We start from the raw sequence: 14392 nt of genomic DNA on the forward strand, positions 1-14392 counted from the left end.
TCTCTTCTTCTTCCTCCTCTCTTCCCCATCGTCGGCCGCACACCATTTACCCCCGCTCACTGCTCGCCCGCCCGCGCCATCTTCCTTGGTAGCTCGCGCGTACCATATCCCCCCGCTCACTGCTCAGCCACACAAGGAGAAGCTTCTTCGCTCGCCCGCCCGAATCCACTTCCCCGTTGGCTCGCAGGCACCGAAAACCCAAATGGCAGAACCGACTGACACGTAGAGCCGCGATTGGAATTCCCTCCCCGATGTTCTCTTGGAGCATATCTGTAGTCGTATGGACCTACTCAGCATCGTCCGTCTGGCCGCATGCTCGGTGTCTTTGTACCGTCTACTTGTCTACAACCGGCCGGCTCTTTTCAAGACACCCTGCTTGTTGATGCCCGATCCTCGCAGGTGGCCCAGACATCGACTTGACGATCCTACGGAGGTTGCCGTGGTGCCCCTCGACATGCTACCACTACCCTCCCACCTTTCCTTCATGCGCGGCCACTACTGGGCGGGCATGAAGGCCAACTGGATCGTCCTCATCCACCACACCGGTTGTCCGTGGCGTCTCGTGGATATCTACACCTAGCGAGAGATCACCCTTCCATCATTGGATACCGCCGCCATCGAGCCTCGCGGCCCGCCGGACACTCCTGCCTACTACGCACGAGACGTGTCAAGCTTTTGGCTCGACCTCTGTTTGCAGAAAGTTGTAATCTGCGAAGTGCCCACACCATCAGAAGACTACATGGATTACAAGCTCATTGCCTTGTTCAACAAGGGATTAGTCTATCTGGAATCCGGTCGCCATACATGGTTATGGCTCATCATCAATCCTGTTGAGGAAACATTTCTGTGTGATGCTATAGTGCACGATGGCATCGTTTACGCGGTCGACGCACAGATTGGCTACCTATATTGGTGGAATCTATCGTCGTGTAATTGTTCTATCTCATCTCATCTTTACCTTATGAATACGACTGTCTATTCATTTGTTACAAATTTAGAATGCATAGCATGTCTATAACCACATCATTGCTATATGTTCCTCTCATTTCCTAGATTTTTATGACCACACATGTTATTGTTAGAGTTGATATGAGAACAATTGGCATCTAATGATTGTTAGAATACATATTATGAGCATAACATCATGATTGCTATATGTTACTCTCGTTTACAAGATTTTTATAACAACGCATGTTATTGCTTAGAGTTGATATGAGAACAGTAGTAGTAAGTGCTATGGTAGAATATGAGTAGGCGCTGTCATAGCTGTTTTCCTCTCATTGTACATGATGTTTGAACCATGACATATTGCTAGAATATGAAAGCCATTGGCTTATTTTTTTAACTTGGGGTATGATTATGACCACGGCATTGCAATTCTCTGTCTATGATATGTGTCACTGTTATAATAATCTTAATTCCACACATACTCTGAACATGATTGTTTATTTTTGTCCTTTTGGTCTCCAATTTGAATTATTGCAGCAGACGCAAATGCGCTGGCCTTCATGATTCCAGGACCTGGAATCATACCAGCCGATGGGTGGTGGTTTATCGCTCGTTCAGCTGACGGCGGTCATTTGATGCTCATTCGCGTACCAAATTGACCAAACCATTACATCAAACCACATGCAGTACAATGTGTGGGGCGTTCATGACATTGATGGCTATGGATGCTTTGTGTTCGAGAAAGATCCCAGCTCCGTTGGGCCAGGCGTATTCAACTGGAGGCGGATTTACAGCCTCGGCAACCACTCCTTGTTCCTTGGGCTCAATTATCCGATCATCCAACCAATCATCGATCATATCACCGGCGATGATTACTGTCCTATGCAACTTCCATTTGCAAGGGGGGTTGTGTTTACACATCATACCATGGGTTTCATGAATCACCATATCCATGGATTCGTTGACACAGCTTGTTGCCAGATAATCTTCAGTGTGTGAAAGGCATCAAGCTTCCATGCGATGGATGGCTTTTGCAAACCCGACATGCGGCGATGTGGTTCATGCCAACAACAAATATGCACAACTTGATTCGTGCTGATATCTAGACCGAGTCATGTATTCTGTTGCTGTAGCACGACCCTCTTTTGTTGGATATTATGTATTGTTGTTAGTTTGAGCACTCCTCTGGTTTGAAGGATAGATACCTTCCTAGGATCAAGTGCATCCTAACTCACCTGCGTAGGATGTACTGATAATGATGATGGAGATGCTGTGTAGAAGCCATATATATATCAGTTAGGCTTCAAGTGCGTACTTCTTAGTTAAACCTATGTATAAATTGTGACACTAAATATGACTAGTATGTAGTACAGTAGCAGTGCTAGTATATGTCGGTCAAATTATTCATCATGTCCACACATTGAATTGACGTGACAACACGCTGCGCGTGAGGTGACACAAAAATCCCGGCGTCGTGTTCGGGTATTCTGGACTTCAGATTTGGAGTACCACTTATCTGTTGAAATCTTTCATCATTCACTTAAAACAGTCGATTGATCATACATTGAGTACCATATAATTGGAATTGCCGATGCAAGTCGAAGAAGGATTGGCCCGTGCTGCCGGCTGGCGTCAAGTTCGATCCCACGGATCATGAGCTGATCGAGCACCTTGAGGCCAAAGTGAGTGCTGACAGCGTGAGATTTCAGTCTCTCATCGATTTTGTTCATACCAACCATCGACAGCGAGCACGGCATATGTTACACCCAACCTGAGAAACTTCCAGGTAAGACACCGATCAGCCGTCTACTTGCACAAACATATTCCTTTGTTTATAGCTCTACTTTTCTTTTTAGACGCAGACCTGGTGAAGCAATTACAATTTGACAGTTAATAAAAAGTGAAACAAGTGACTGCAACATGCCAAACATGTTATGAAAATGCCAACTAGGTACACTAAAACTTGTATTCCACAATACTGCAGGTATCACACTGAGTGGCCTAAGGAAGCATTTCTTCCAGCGCAATTCCAGGGTGTTCAAAAGGGGCGCATGGACGTGTCGCAAGATACAGTCGGAGTGCGGCATGCACGCGATGTGGCACAAGACCGGCAATACCTTGCCGGTGATGGTCAACGGCCGGCAGACGGGCGGCAAAAAAGGTTCTGGTGCTGCACACCAACAAGAACTTCGACCAGCAGAGGACCAACTGGGTGATGCACCAGTACCACCTCGGTGACCTGGAGCAAGAGAAGGAGCGGGAGCTGGTCCTCTGCAAGATTTTCTACCAGACGAACACTAGGGCCAGGAGTAAAAAGATTATAAGTTAGTTTGGTATTGGTAGTTGTACTACCTTGTCGTCTGCAAGTTAGTATTGTTGTTAACGATCTTTTGGTATGAACTTGCATTTGCTTCCAACCATCATGCCGAGGGTTGACGTGGATATAAAGCTGAATCATTTGTTTCGAAACGAATTTTCAGGCACCTGATTTTTATTTGATGGGTAGCATAAGCACCCGCCGTTCGAATTCCCAGTTCTCCAATTTTTTCGAAACAAGTGCATGCACTTATTATCACGATAAAAAAACAATATCCATGCTGCCTCCCAGTTATCAGTCTGTACTTGTAGAATTCTCTCGTTTATTGAGCACGTATATTGTTTTTTCAGGCCGAGCAAGTTTCAACTGGGATGTAGATTGCCCAGGGTTGTTTTGTTTTTAACAGGCCCAGCCCATGACGACAACGGGGTACAAAGATCCAACAGGTATCTACTGGCCTCTGGCCCGCCAGCGTTAGTTATATTTTGTCTTACAACATCCGTAGGCAGTTTTTTTACTGAATCAAACACACATCCCAGTTCTATTTTCCTCTTGAAACGCATGTCCTACATCCGTTTTCTAATCTCTACATATAGTTTTACTAGTTCATATACACGTATCATTATATTGAAAACACATAAAATTCCCTTTTCATGTTTACATCCTTATTTTTGTTGTTTTTTCCCACCCAGCACTGATTTTTTTTACCACTGGTTTTCCCTTAAACCAACTAAATTGTCCCACGTCTTATTTGCTTACAAAAACAAAACGATTTTTTTGGCAAATCAATAAGTTCTTAGAAAAATGTTTATCATTTTGGGATTACAACAGTTCGGACTCCACCGAAATATGCAAAATAAGGTTGGACTTTTTGACCGTGGACGTGGGCAGAAAATGGGCTGTAATAAATTACTTAAGAATTAGCAAATGGGCTGCAAATTATAAAAAATAGCAAATGGGCTTTATGTTGTCTGCCACAGATTTGGAGGCTGACTTGTGGGCCTACTAAGTTCATGCGTACACAAGGTTTCTCAAAAAAGAAACTTAGTCAACAATTGACTCTACCAGCATCAGACCGTTAGATGTCAATCTAAAGGCAATCGTGCTTCGTCAGTCTCTGATCTTCCTGCCCCAGCCGCCCAAACCAGTGCCGTAGGAACCGCCGGCTCCCGCCTCCCGTGGCCGGCAGTGCTGCCGGGAAGGCCTCACGGCCCCATCATACTCGCATCCCTAGCCTGTCTATCCCTCTACTCACCCACACCTCCTGTTATTTTCCGGCGACGGCAACCGAACCAGTCAACCCTCGTACTCTCCACCGTGTGGGCGGCCACTGCCGTGTCTTCCCCGGCTCCGTGTCGTTCCCTTCATAGGCCTCGCCGTCATCCACCGCCCTGGTGCTCTCGGTGCGGCGTGGTCAACGATGTCCATCCAACGGACATAGTGCTTCTTCATCCTCTGGTCTTCTTGCCCCAGCCGCCCAAAGCAGCGCCGGTCGTGCCGCATGCTCCTGCCTCCCGTGGCCGGTTGTGCTGCCGCGGAGGCCTCACCGTCCCCATAATACTCCCACCACTGGCCAGGCCATCCTTCCACTCACCCACTCCTCCTGTTATTCTGTGGCGATGGCAGCCTCACACCGCAGCCGAACTAGTGAACCCTCGTACTCCTCTCCGCGTGGGCATCCACTGCCGCGTCTTCCCTAGCTCCGCGTCGTCCCCTTCCTAGGCCTCGCCGTCATCCACCACAGTGGTGCTCTCGGCGCGGCGTGGTCAATGTGGTCAACGACCGACTTCCATCAGAAGAGTACTGTACGCGGAGAGGCTGGCAGCTGGGTCCACGGCAGCCGCAAGGAAGTGCCTCCTTATTACGCGCAAAATAATTATTCCTCCACCTGACAGCAGGGACCCACCGGACGGGCCACCAGTATTTCGCGGAAAAAATGTTTCCCCCCTGACTGCTGGGACCCACCGGACGGGCCATCGTATTTCGTGAAAAAAAAACGTTTGCCTTGACTGCTGGGACCCACCGGACGGACCATCGTATTTCGCAAAAAAAACGTTCCCCTCCCCCGCTGTCAGCTTGGACCCACCGGAAGTGCCTCATTACGCGCAGAAAAATGAATACTCCCCCTGCTAGCTGGGACCCACCATGGTGGGAGGCTGACTTGTGGGCCTACTAAGTGGACGAGGATGGAGGGCTTTGTCAACTTAGTCAATATGAATGATTCTAGCTCCATTGACCGTACGATGTCCATCCAACGGCCGTGGTGCTTCTTCAACCTCTGGTCTTCTTGCTCCAGCCACCCAAAGCTGCACCGGTCGTGCCACGTGCTCCTGCCTCTCGTGGCCGGTTGTGATGCCGCGGAGGCCTCACCGCCCGCTACTACTCCACCGCCGGCCCATGTTATCCCTCTACTCACCCACACACCCTGTTATTCTGCGGCGACGGCAGCCTCATGCCGCAGCCGAACCAGTGAACCCTCGTACTCCTCTCCGCGTGGGCATCCACTGCCGCGTCTTCCCCGGCTCCGCGTCGTCCCCTTCCTAGGCCTCGCTGTCGTCCACCGCCTTGGTGCCCTCGGCGTGGCGTGGTCATTGTGGTCAACGACCGACTTCCATCGGAAGAGTACTCTACGTGGAGAGGCTGACAGCTGGGTCCACGGCCACAGCCCAGTTTTTTTTTGTGATTTTCCAAGTAAGTCGCTTTGTCAGGCCTGTTGGGCTGTAAATCTTTCAAGACGAGGAGAGCTTCATTCGGCTGGCCGCGAAAATGGCCCATCAGTAATGAGAAATGGGCTATACATTTTTAAAACACATCAAACCGGCAATTAGTTTAAATTATCTTTTTTCATTTCGAGATTTTAAATTACATTAATTATTATGCGTGGAGAATTTGTTGGATTTTATATTGATATACATTTATTTTTAAAATCAGTTTGAATGTGAGTCGAAATTTCGGGATTAAAAACAGTTCGGACCGCACCGAAATATGCAAAGTTTCGTTATTTTTTTAACCATGGCCACAATATGGGCTGTAATGCTAACAAAAAGAATATGGGCTCCAAAAAAACCTTAAGAATTAGCAAATGCGCTGTAAATTATTAGAAATAATGGCAGATGTGTTGTATGCTGTTTTCCATAGATTTGAGGCTTTCCTAAAAAAAGGTTGACGCACAAGCAGTGACTGTTGGATGTCCATCGAACGGTCGTCGTGCTTCTTCAATCTCTTCTCTTCCTGCCCCAGCCGCTCAAACAAGCGCCGGCAGGACTACCTGCTCCCTCCTCCCCGCGGCCGGCTGTGCTGCCGCGCAGGCGTCATCGCCCCACCGTACTCCCATCGCTGGCCTAGCCATCCCTCTACTCACCCACACCTGCTGTTATTCTCCGGCGACGGCAGACGAACCAGTAAACCCTCGTACAGTCGTACTCCCCTCCACGTGGGAAACAACTGCCAAGTCTTCCCTGCCTCTGTGTCGTTCCCTTCCTAGGCCTCTCCGTCGTCCACCGCCCTGGTGCTCTCGGCGCGGCCTCGTCAACGTGGTCAGCGACCGACATGCATTTGAAGTGGACTGTACGTGGAGAGTCCGACAGCTGGGTCCACGGCCGCACGCAAGGAAATGCGTCCTTATTACGCGCAAAATAATGATTCCTCCACCTGACATCAGGGACCCACCGAAAGGGCCTCTGTATTTCACGAAAAAAACATTACCACCGCTGACAGCTCGGACCCACCAGCTATATCTTCACAAGCAAGGAAGTGCCTCCTTATTACGCTCAAAAAAATGAATACCCCCTGCTAGCTGGGACCCACCTTGGTGGGAGGCTGACTTGTGGGCCTACTAAGTTGACGGGGACGGAGGGCTTTGTCAACTTAGTCAATATGCACGATTCTAGCTCTAGTGACCGTACGATGTCCATCCAATGGCCGTAGTGCTTCTTCAACCTCTAGTCTTCTTGCTCCAGCCGCCCAAACCAGCGCTGGTCGTGCCTCGTGCTCCTGCCTCCCATGGCCGGCTGCGATGCGGCGGAGGCCTCACCGCCCCCTACTACTCCCACCGCTGGCCAGGCCATCCCTCTACTCACCCACACCCCCTGTTATTCTGCGGCGACGACAACCTCACACCACAGCGAGCCAGTGAACCCTCGTACTTCTCTACGCGTGGGCATCCACTGCCACGTCTTCCCCAGCTCCGCGTCGTCCCCTTCCTAGGCCTCGCCGTCGTCCACCGCCCTGGTGCTCTCGGCGTGGCGTCGTCAACGTGGTCAAGGAACGACTTCCATCGGACATGGACTGTACGTGGAGAGGCTGACAGCTGGGTCCATGGCTGCAGCAAGGAAGTGCCTCCTTATTACGTGCAAAATAATTATTCCTCCACCTGACAGCGGGGACCCACCGGACCGGCCACCGTATTTCGCCCCCCTGACTGCTGGGACCCACCAGCTACATCTTCGCATGCAAGGAAGTTCCTGGCAGTCGGGACCCACCTGGTCGAAGCGTACATAGCGTTGTCATTCTGGTCGCGAACGTGTACGCACATATATACTGGTCGATGTAGAGGCGCGCATGTAGCATGTACACGTACGTATAGCGGCCAGGGTGCAAGAAAGAAAATACGGCCACGTATGTGTACATACGGGCGAGGTCTCGAACGCCTACTTGCGCATACGTACGGCCAGGGCTCGTGTACATGGCTGGGTCGGAACGGAAAAACAGCGTCGTCGTCGTGTTCATGGGGAGGCAACGGAATGCGTCGTGTTCATGAGGAGGCAACGGAATGCGTCTTGTTCAAAGGGAGGCAACGGAATGCGTCGTGTTCATCGGGAGGGCTTGGACGGAACAGGCGATGGAAACGAGGCCTGGCGTACAGCAGAACGGAGGAAACGGTCTTGTGTTCGACCGGCCATGTTCAAAACGGGATCCTGTTCATCGGGAGGGGTCTGGCGTACCGCAAAACGGAGGAAATGGACCTCCTACGGTCGAAACGGGGGTGCTATTGATCTGGAGGGGTGTGGCGTACTGCAAAACAGATGAAACGGACTTGTGTTGGAGCGCTACAGTCGAAACAGGGGTCCTGTTCATCAGGAGGGGTGTGGCGTACCACAAAACGGGACTCCACGGGATACTGTTCATCTCCACCGTCGACCTCCTCGAGCCTCCACGGGCTCCTGTCCATCCAGCCTCAACGGGCTCCTGTTCACCCAGCCTCCATAGTGTGCTACTCCACCGGCTACTGTACAACCACCCCTCCACAGTCTACTGTTCATCCAGCCCTCCACACCACGGGGTCCTGTTCAACCACCCCTCCACGGGCACCCCTCGACCGTCTACTGTTCATCCAGCCCTCCACACCACGGGGTCCTGTTCAACCACCCCTCCACGGGCACCCCTCCACCGTCTACTGTTCATCCAGCCCTCCACACCACGGGGTCTTGTTCATCCACCCCTCCACGGGCACCCCTCCACCGTCTACTGTTCATCCAGCCCTCCACCACACCACGGGGTCTTGTTCATCCAAAGGCAACACCACCGCTCACTGTTCATCCAACCCCCCCCCCCCCCCGCAACGCTCACTGTTCATCCAATCGGTCGGCTTTAGTTAGCAGCAGTAGCGAAGGAATCGCTCGATCGGGTTCAGTTAACAGCCATCGATCAATCGCTCAGGTTCAGTAACGCGTAGCCTGCAGTGCAATCGCTCGGGTTCAGTTAGAGCCCAACGCCTCGCTCGGGTTCAGTTAGAGCCAAAGCCTCGCACACACGCGCGTACATGTACGAGAGAAGCGCGCATCGCTCGGCCCCCGACCTCCTATCGTAACCAGGAACTCCCCGAAATTTTCCTCCCCCTCGCTTCTACCATGGTTTTTTCCGTCATGGACCGCCCAAAGAATGTCATGCAGCTGCGTCTCCAGCGCGCCCAGGACGAAAAGCCCATTTTCTGTCATGATTTTTTGTCATAGAAGTAGGAGCCCACCACATCTATGATGATACCGGGTTTTTTCACAATTATCGTCATAGAAGTGTCATATGTATGACAGAAAATTTTCTCGTTCGGCCCAAAATGCCACGGGTGTGTCTTTTTTTGTAGTGTATGTGATCCAATTATGTTATTATTGTTGAGAGAATTTGCACTAGTGAAAGTATGAACCCTAGGATTTGTTTCCTAGCATTGCAATACCATTTACGCTCACTTTTATCATAGTTACCTTGCTGTTTTTATATTTTCAGATTACAAAAACCATTATCTACTATCCATATTGCAGTTGTATCACCATCTCTTCGCCGAACTAGTGCACCTATACAATTTACCATTGTATTGGGTGTGTTGGGGACACAATAGACTCTTTGTTATTTGGTTGCAGGGTTGCTTGAGAGAGACCATCTTCATCATACGCCTCCTACGGATTGATAAACCTTAGGTCATCCACTTGAGGGAAATTTGTTACTGTTCTACAAACCTCTGCACTTGGAGGCCCAACAACGTCTACAAGAAGAAGGTTGTGTAGTACACATCACCACCCCACGCCGTCACTGCCGCACCCTCCCAGCCCTGTCGCCGTCCCGTCGCCGCCCCCTCCCTGCCCCCCTACCCCCTCCCGAGCCTCCCCCCCGCCGCCTCCCTATTGTAGCTGCGGGTTGACCTCCCCCAAGGAGCGCCGCCCGTCGCCCCCCCTGTCACCACCTCGCCCCGTCACCGCCCTGTCGCCGCCCCCACAGTGAGCCCCTGCCACCCCCTCTCCTATTTTTCTATTTTTTTTCTATTTACTTTAGGTTTTTCATTTTAATTAGTTTAGAAGCAGGGGTTAGTTAATTAATCAAATGCCACATGCACATTTAATTAGTTTAGGTTTCTTAGTTTAGATTTAGGTTTAATTAGTTTAGGTTTTTTTAGTTTAGTTAGTTTAGGTTTAATTAGTTTAACAAGAGCTGGGGTTTTAGTGTCATCTCTACTCAGTGTCGTTTGCATGACTCTAATATTTGTCGGGGGCTGGAGGGGTAAATGACGGGAGGCGGGGGTCAGTGGCCGGCCATGGAAGCGTTTCTTTCGCTAGCTCAGTTTTAAAAAAGAGGTCCATAGCTCTTTTTTAAAAATAGAGAAAATACCAATGTTTTGCAAATACTTCAGTATTAACAGCATCGTTTTTAGTGGCAGCCAAACACACCATAGTAAATAAAACTATGGTAATATCAAATATTGTAGCATTCTCAAAGTACTTAGAAAAAAGAGCAATCAAACGGGGCCTTAGTTTAGTTTAATTAGTTTAGGGTTTTTTTAAGAATAAACAAGAAAGTTTAAAAAAAGTAAAAGAAGAAGAGGAAGAAGAAGATGATGATGATGAAAAAAGAACAATAAGTACAACAAGAAGAAGAAGAATAAGAAGGAAGATGATGAAAAAAGAAGTGGTAGAAGAAGATGAAAAAAAAGAAGTAGGAAAAGTAGAAAAAGAGGGTCGCCGAGTGGTCGAGGGGTTGAGGGTCGAGGGGAAAAGGAGTCGATGGTCTAGGGGTCAAGGATCGAGGTGTCGAGGGTTCGAGGGGAAAGGGGTCGAGGGGTCGAGGATCGAGGGGAAAATGAGTCGAGGGTCTAGGGGTCGAGGATCGAGGTGTTGAGGAGTCGTGGGGAAAAGGGGCCGAGTCGAGGGTCGCCGAGGGGTCAAGGGGTTGAGGATTTGCCATCCCGAGCACGACACCCTGACCCCCTGACCCCGACACCCTGACCGCGACACGACACCCCGAGCCCGCCTCGATACCCCGACACCAAGACCCCGGCACAGCACCCCGACCCCGACACGGCACCCCCGACCCCGACACAGCACCCCGACATGACTCCACCGACACCCCGACCCCCGACACAACACCCCGAGACCCCGGCACGACACCGTGAGACACCGACCTAACTCATAAACATAAACATATATACATATATATATATATTAAGTAGTTCATGTAATTAGGTGTTCAATTTTATATTATGTTCATGATGATGATACACACTTGAATATTTTATTATGTTTAAGTTGTACTAATTTCGTTTACTCTTTGTCATTGCAGGTGTTGACAGATGGTGGGTGTCGGTGTCAAAACTAGTGGATCTCGGGTGGGGGCTCCGGAACTGTGTGTCAAGGATCGATGGTAACTAGAGGCGGGGTACACGATGTTTACCCGGGTTTGGGCCCTCTCTATGGAGGTAATACCCTATGTCCTGCTTGATCCATCTTGATGAATATGAGTGTTACAAGAGTTGATCTACCATGAGATTGTAATGGCTAAACCCTAGAATCCTAGCCTGTGTGATTGTGGTAATGAGTATATCTTTTCCGGACTAACCCCTCCGGTTTATATAGACACCGGGGGGAATCTAGGGTTACACAGAGTCGGTTACATAAGAAGGAATCTTCATAGTCGGTCCCCAAGCTTGCCTTCCACGCCAAGGAGAGTCTAATCCACACACGGGTACAGTCTTCGCCCTTCATGTCTTCACAGCCCATCAGTCTGGCCCATGGATAACAGGCCGGACGCCCGAGGACCCCTTAGTCTAGGACTCCCTCACTAGCCCCTGAACCTGGCTTCAATGACGAGGAGTCCGGCACACAGATTGTCTTCGACATTGCAAGGCGGGTTCCCCCTTCCGAACTCCCAGTTGATCTTCAGATGTGATGATTGTATCCAGACTTGTATACACAACCGCAGAGGACATAATATTTTACGAGTTCACCTCATCGACCATTTTTTGGTAATATGACACCACGCCTGCCCGGCCACTACTTGTGAACCATTTTAGCCGGCCCGTCGGCCCACGTCCCAAGACGTGGCTTTATTGGCGCGTCTTATCCAAGCGGAGATCGTGTCTCCCTTTTTAAAGGGATTTCTGTCAACCCGGACGTGGGTAACCCAACCGTCGCTGGGGTACAACTCCTTGGAAACAAGAAAGTTTTTTAGGCCCAAGAGGAGACGTTTGATATTTGCACTACTAGGAAAAGGGCTATAGATAGGATTGACACTAATGGCGCACCAGGGAAGTAGTGCGCCACTACTATATACTAATGGCGCACCAGTTGGTGATGCGCCATAAGTGTGGAAGACACTAATGGCGCACCAGAAAATAGGTGCGCCACTAGTGATAAATTTCTTATTTTTTTACATACATACTAATGGCGCATCCTACCGAAGTGCGACATTACTAGTTCTAACTAGTAATGGCGCACCAGACATGGAGTGCACCAGTACTGAATTTTTTATTCTTTTTTTTTGCAAAACTACTAATGGTGCACCGCCTCACAGTGCGCCATTACTAGTTTAAACTACTAATGGCGCACCCTGTAGAAGTGCGCCATTAGTATATATTTTGATATCATGAATATTTTTAAATTTCATGGGCACTTTTTGATATCATGAATATTTTTAAATTTCATGGGCACTTTTTGAATTCATGAATATTTTTTCAAATTTGATGATATTTTTTCATATTCAATATGATAAAATATTGAATATTCATGAGGACACTCGATCTCGATCCCCCTCCATCTCGATCTCGATTCCCCCTCCATCTCGATCTCGATCCCACCCGCGCCTCCTCTCCCCTCTTCATTTTTTGAAAAATAATAATAAAAAGTTCACCGCTCCACCGCCGCCGCCGACCCACCGCACCCTCCCCCGCTCCATCGCCGCCGCCGACCCACCACACCCTCCCCCGCTCCACAGCCGCCGATGACCCACCGCACCCTCCCCCGCTCCACCGCCGCCGCCGACACCCCGCACCTTCCCCCGGCCCGCTCCGCCGCCGCCGCCGACACCCGCACCCTCCCCCACTTTTGAAGATATTTTTAAATAACAAATTTGATGATATTTTCAAATAAGAAATTTGATGATATCTTCAAATAACAAATTTGATGATATTTTCAATTAAAAATAAAAAACAAATTTGATGATATTTTCAAAAAATTTTGATGATATCTTCCGTTCTAGTCCTCATGAAAATAAAAAATTTGATAAAAAAACAAATTATTAGATGCAACAAGAAATAATGAAAAAAATGTTACTAATGGCGCACCAGAGGAGGGTGCGCCATTGCTGTCAGAAAAAAAAGTTACTAATGGCGCACCAGAGGAGGGTGCGCCATTGCTATCAGAAAAAAAAACTACTAATGGCGCACCAGTGGGCGGTGCGCCATTGCTATAGTGTCTAGCTGGATACCCCTTCGCCCGATCCCCCTTCCCTCTGCCTCGCCAGATCCCCCTTCCCTCCCCCGCCGCGCCCGCTCCGACGACCCCCGGCCCGCTCCAACGACCCCCGCGCCCGCTCCACACCCGCTCCGGCTCCAAGCCTGCCGCCACGACTGCCAGCCCGACGCCACGGCGCACCCAGCCGTCCGAAGCCTCCGCTGCCCCGCAGCCAGCACAGGAGCCCAGCAGCGCCTCCCTCCGCCGCCCCTACTGCGCCGCCGCCCGTCCTCCTCCGCCCGTAAGCCCCCCTCCTCCTCCGCCCGTCCTCCTCCGCTCGTAAGCCCCCCTCCACTCCAAACCCCTGACCCCTTCTTGTCTCGTCTCTATAGGTAGACCGCGCCGGCAAGCGACCAGGACGACCCAAGGTGAAGGTGCCCCCAACTCCCCTCCTTGTTTCATTCGATCTAGCAGCCATGGATTTGGGTTCCTCAAGGTTGCCTAATTACTCTACCATGTGTTACTACTACTAGCTCTAGCCATGGATTAGGGGCTAGTGTAGATGCAAAATAGGGTCAAATCCCTCTCGAATTTAGGTCAAATTAGGTTCAAATCCCTCTGAAATTAGTATGTAAAGCTCACTGTTCTAAAGTTCTGATCAGTTCAGTACCTTAGTAAGCAATAACACAAGCTTGCTGCTAGTTCAGTACCTTTTGGTTACTGAAAATTCAGTTAATTCAGTTAGGCACACAAATTTCAGAACTTTTGTGTGCCCTAGTACTTGGTGTTTGTAGAAAATTCAGTTAATCCATCGAGGTGAGCACTGATGCTACAAAAAGAGAAGATATGTATGAGTTTGGAGAAAGTGCCAATTTGATTTTCAGTTGCTAGCTAGCTGTGATTTATTGTTTCAATTTGGATTCCAGAAATGTTACTGTGTGTTACTATGACCCAACTTTATCTGTACCATAGCATC

Source organism: Triticum urartu, chromosome 5A, assembly GCF_056163025.1.
Source record: "Triticum urartu cultivar PI428250 chromosome 5A, HENAU_Tu73, whole genome shotgun sequence".
In the NCBI taxonomy this organism is placed as follows: domain Eukaryota; kingdom Viridiplantae; phylum Streptophyta; class Magnoliopsida; order Poales; family Poaceae; genus Triticum; species Triticum urartu.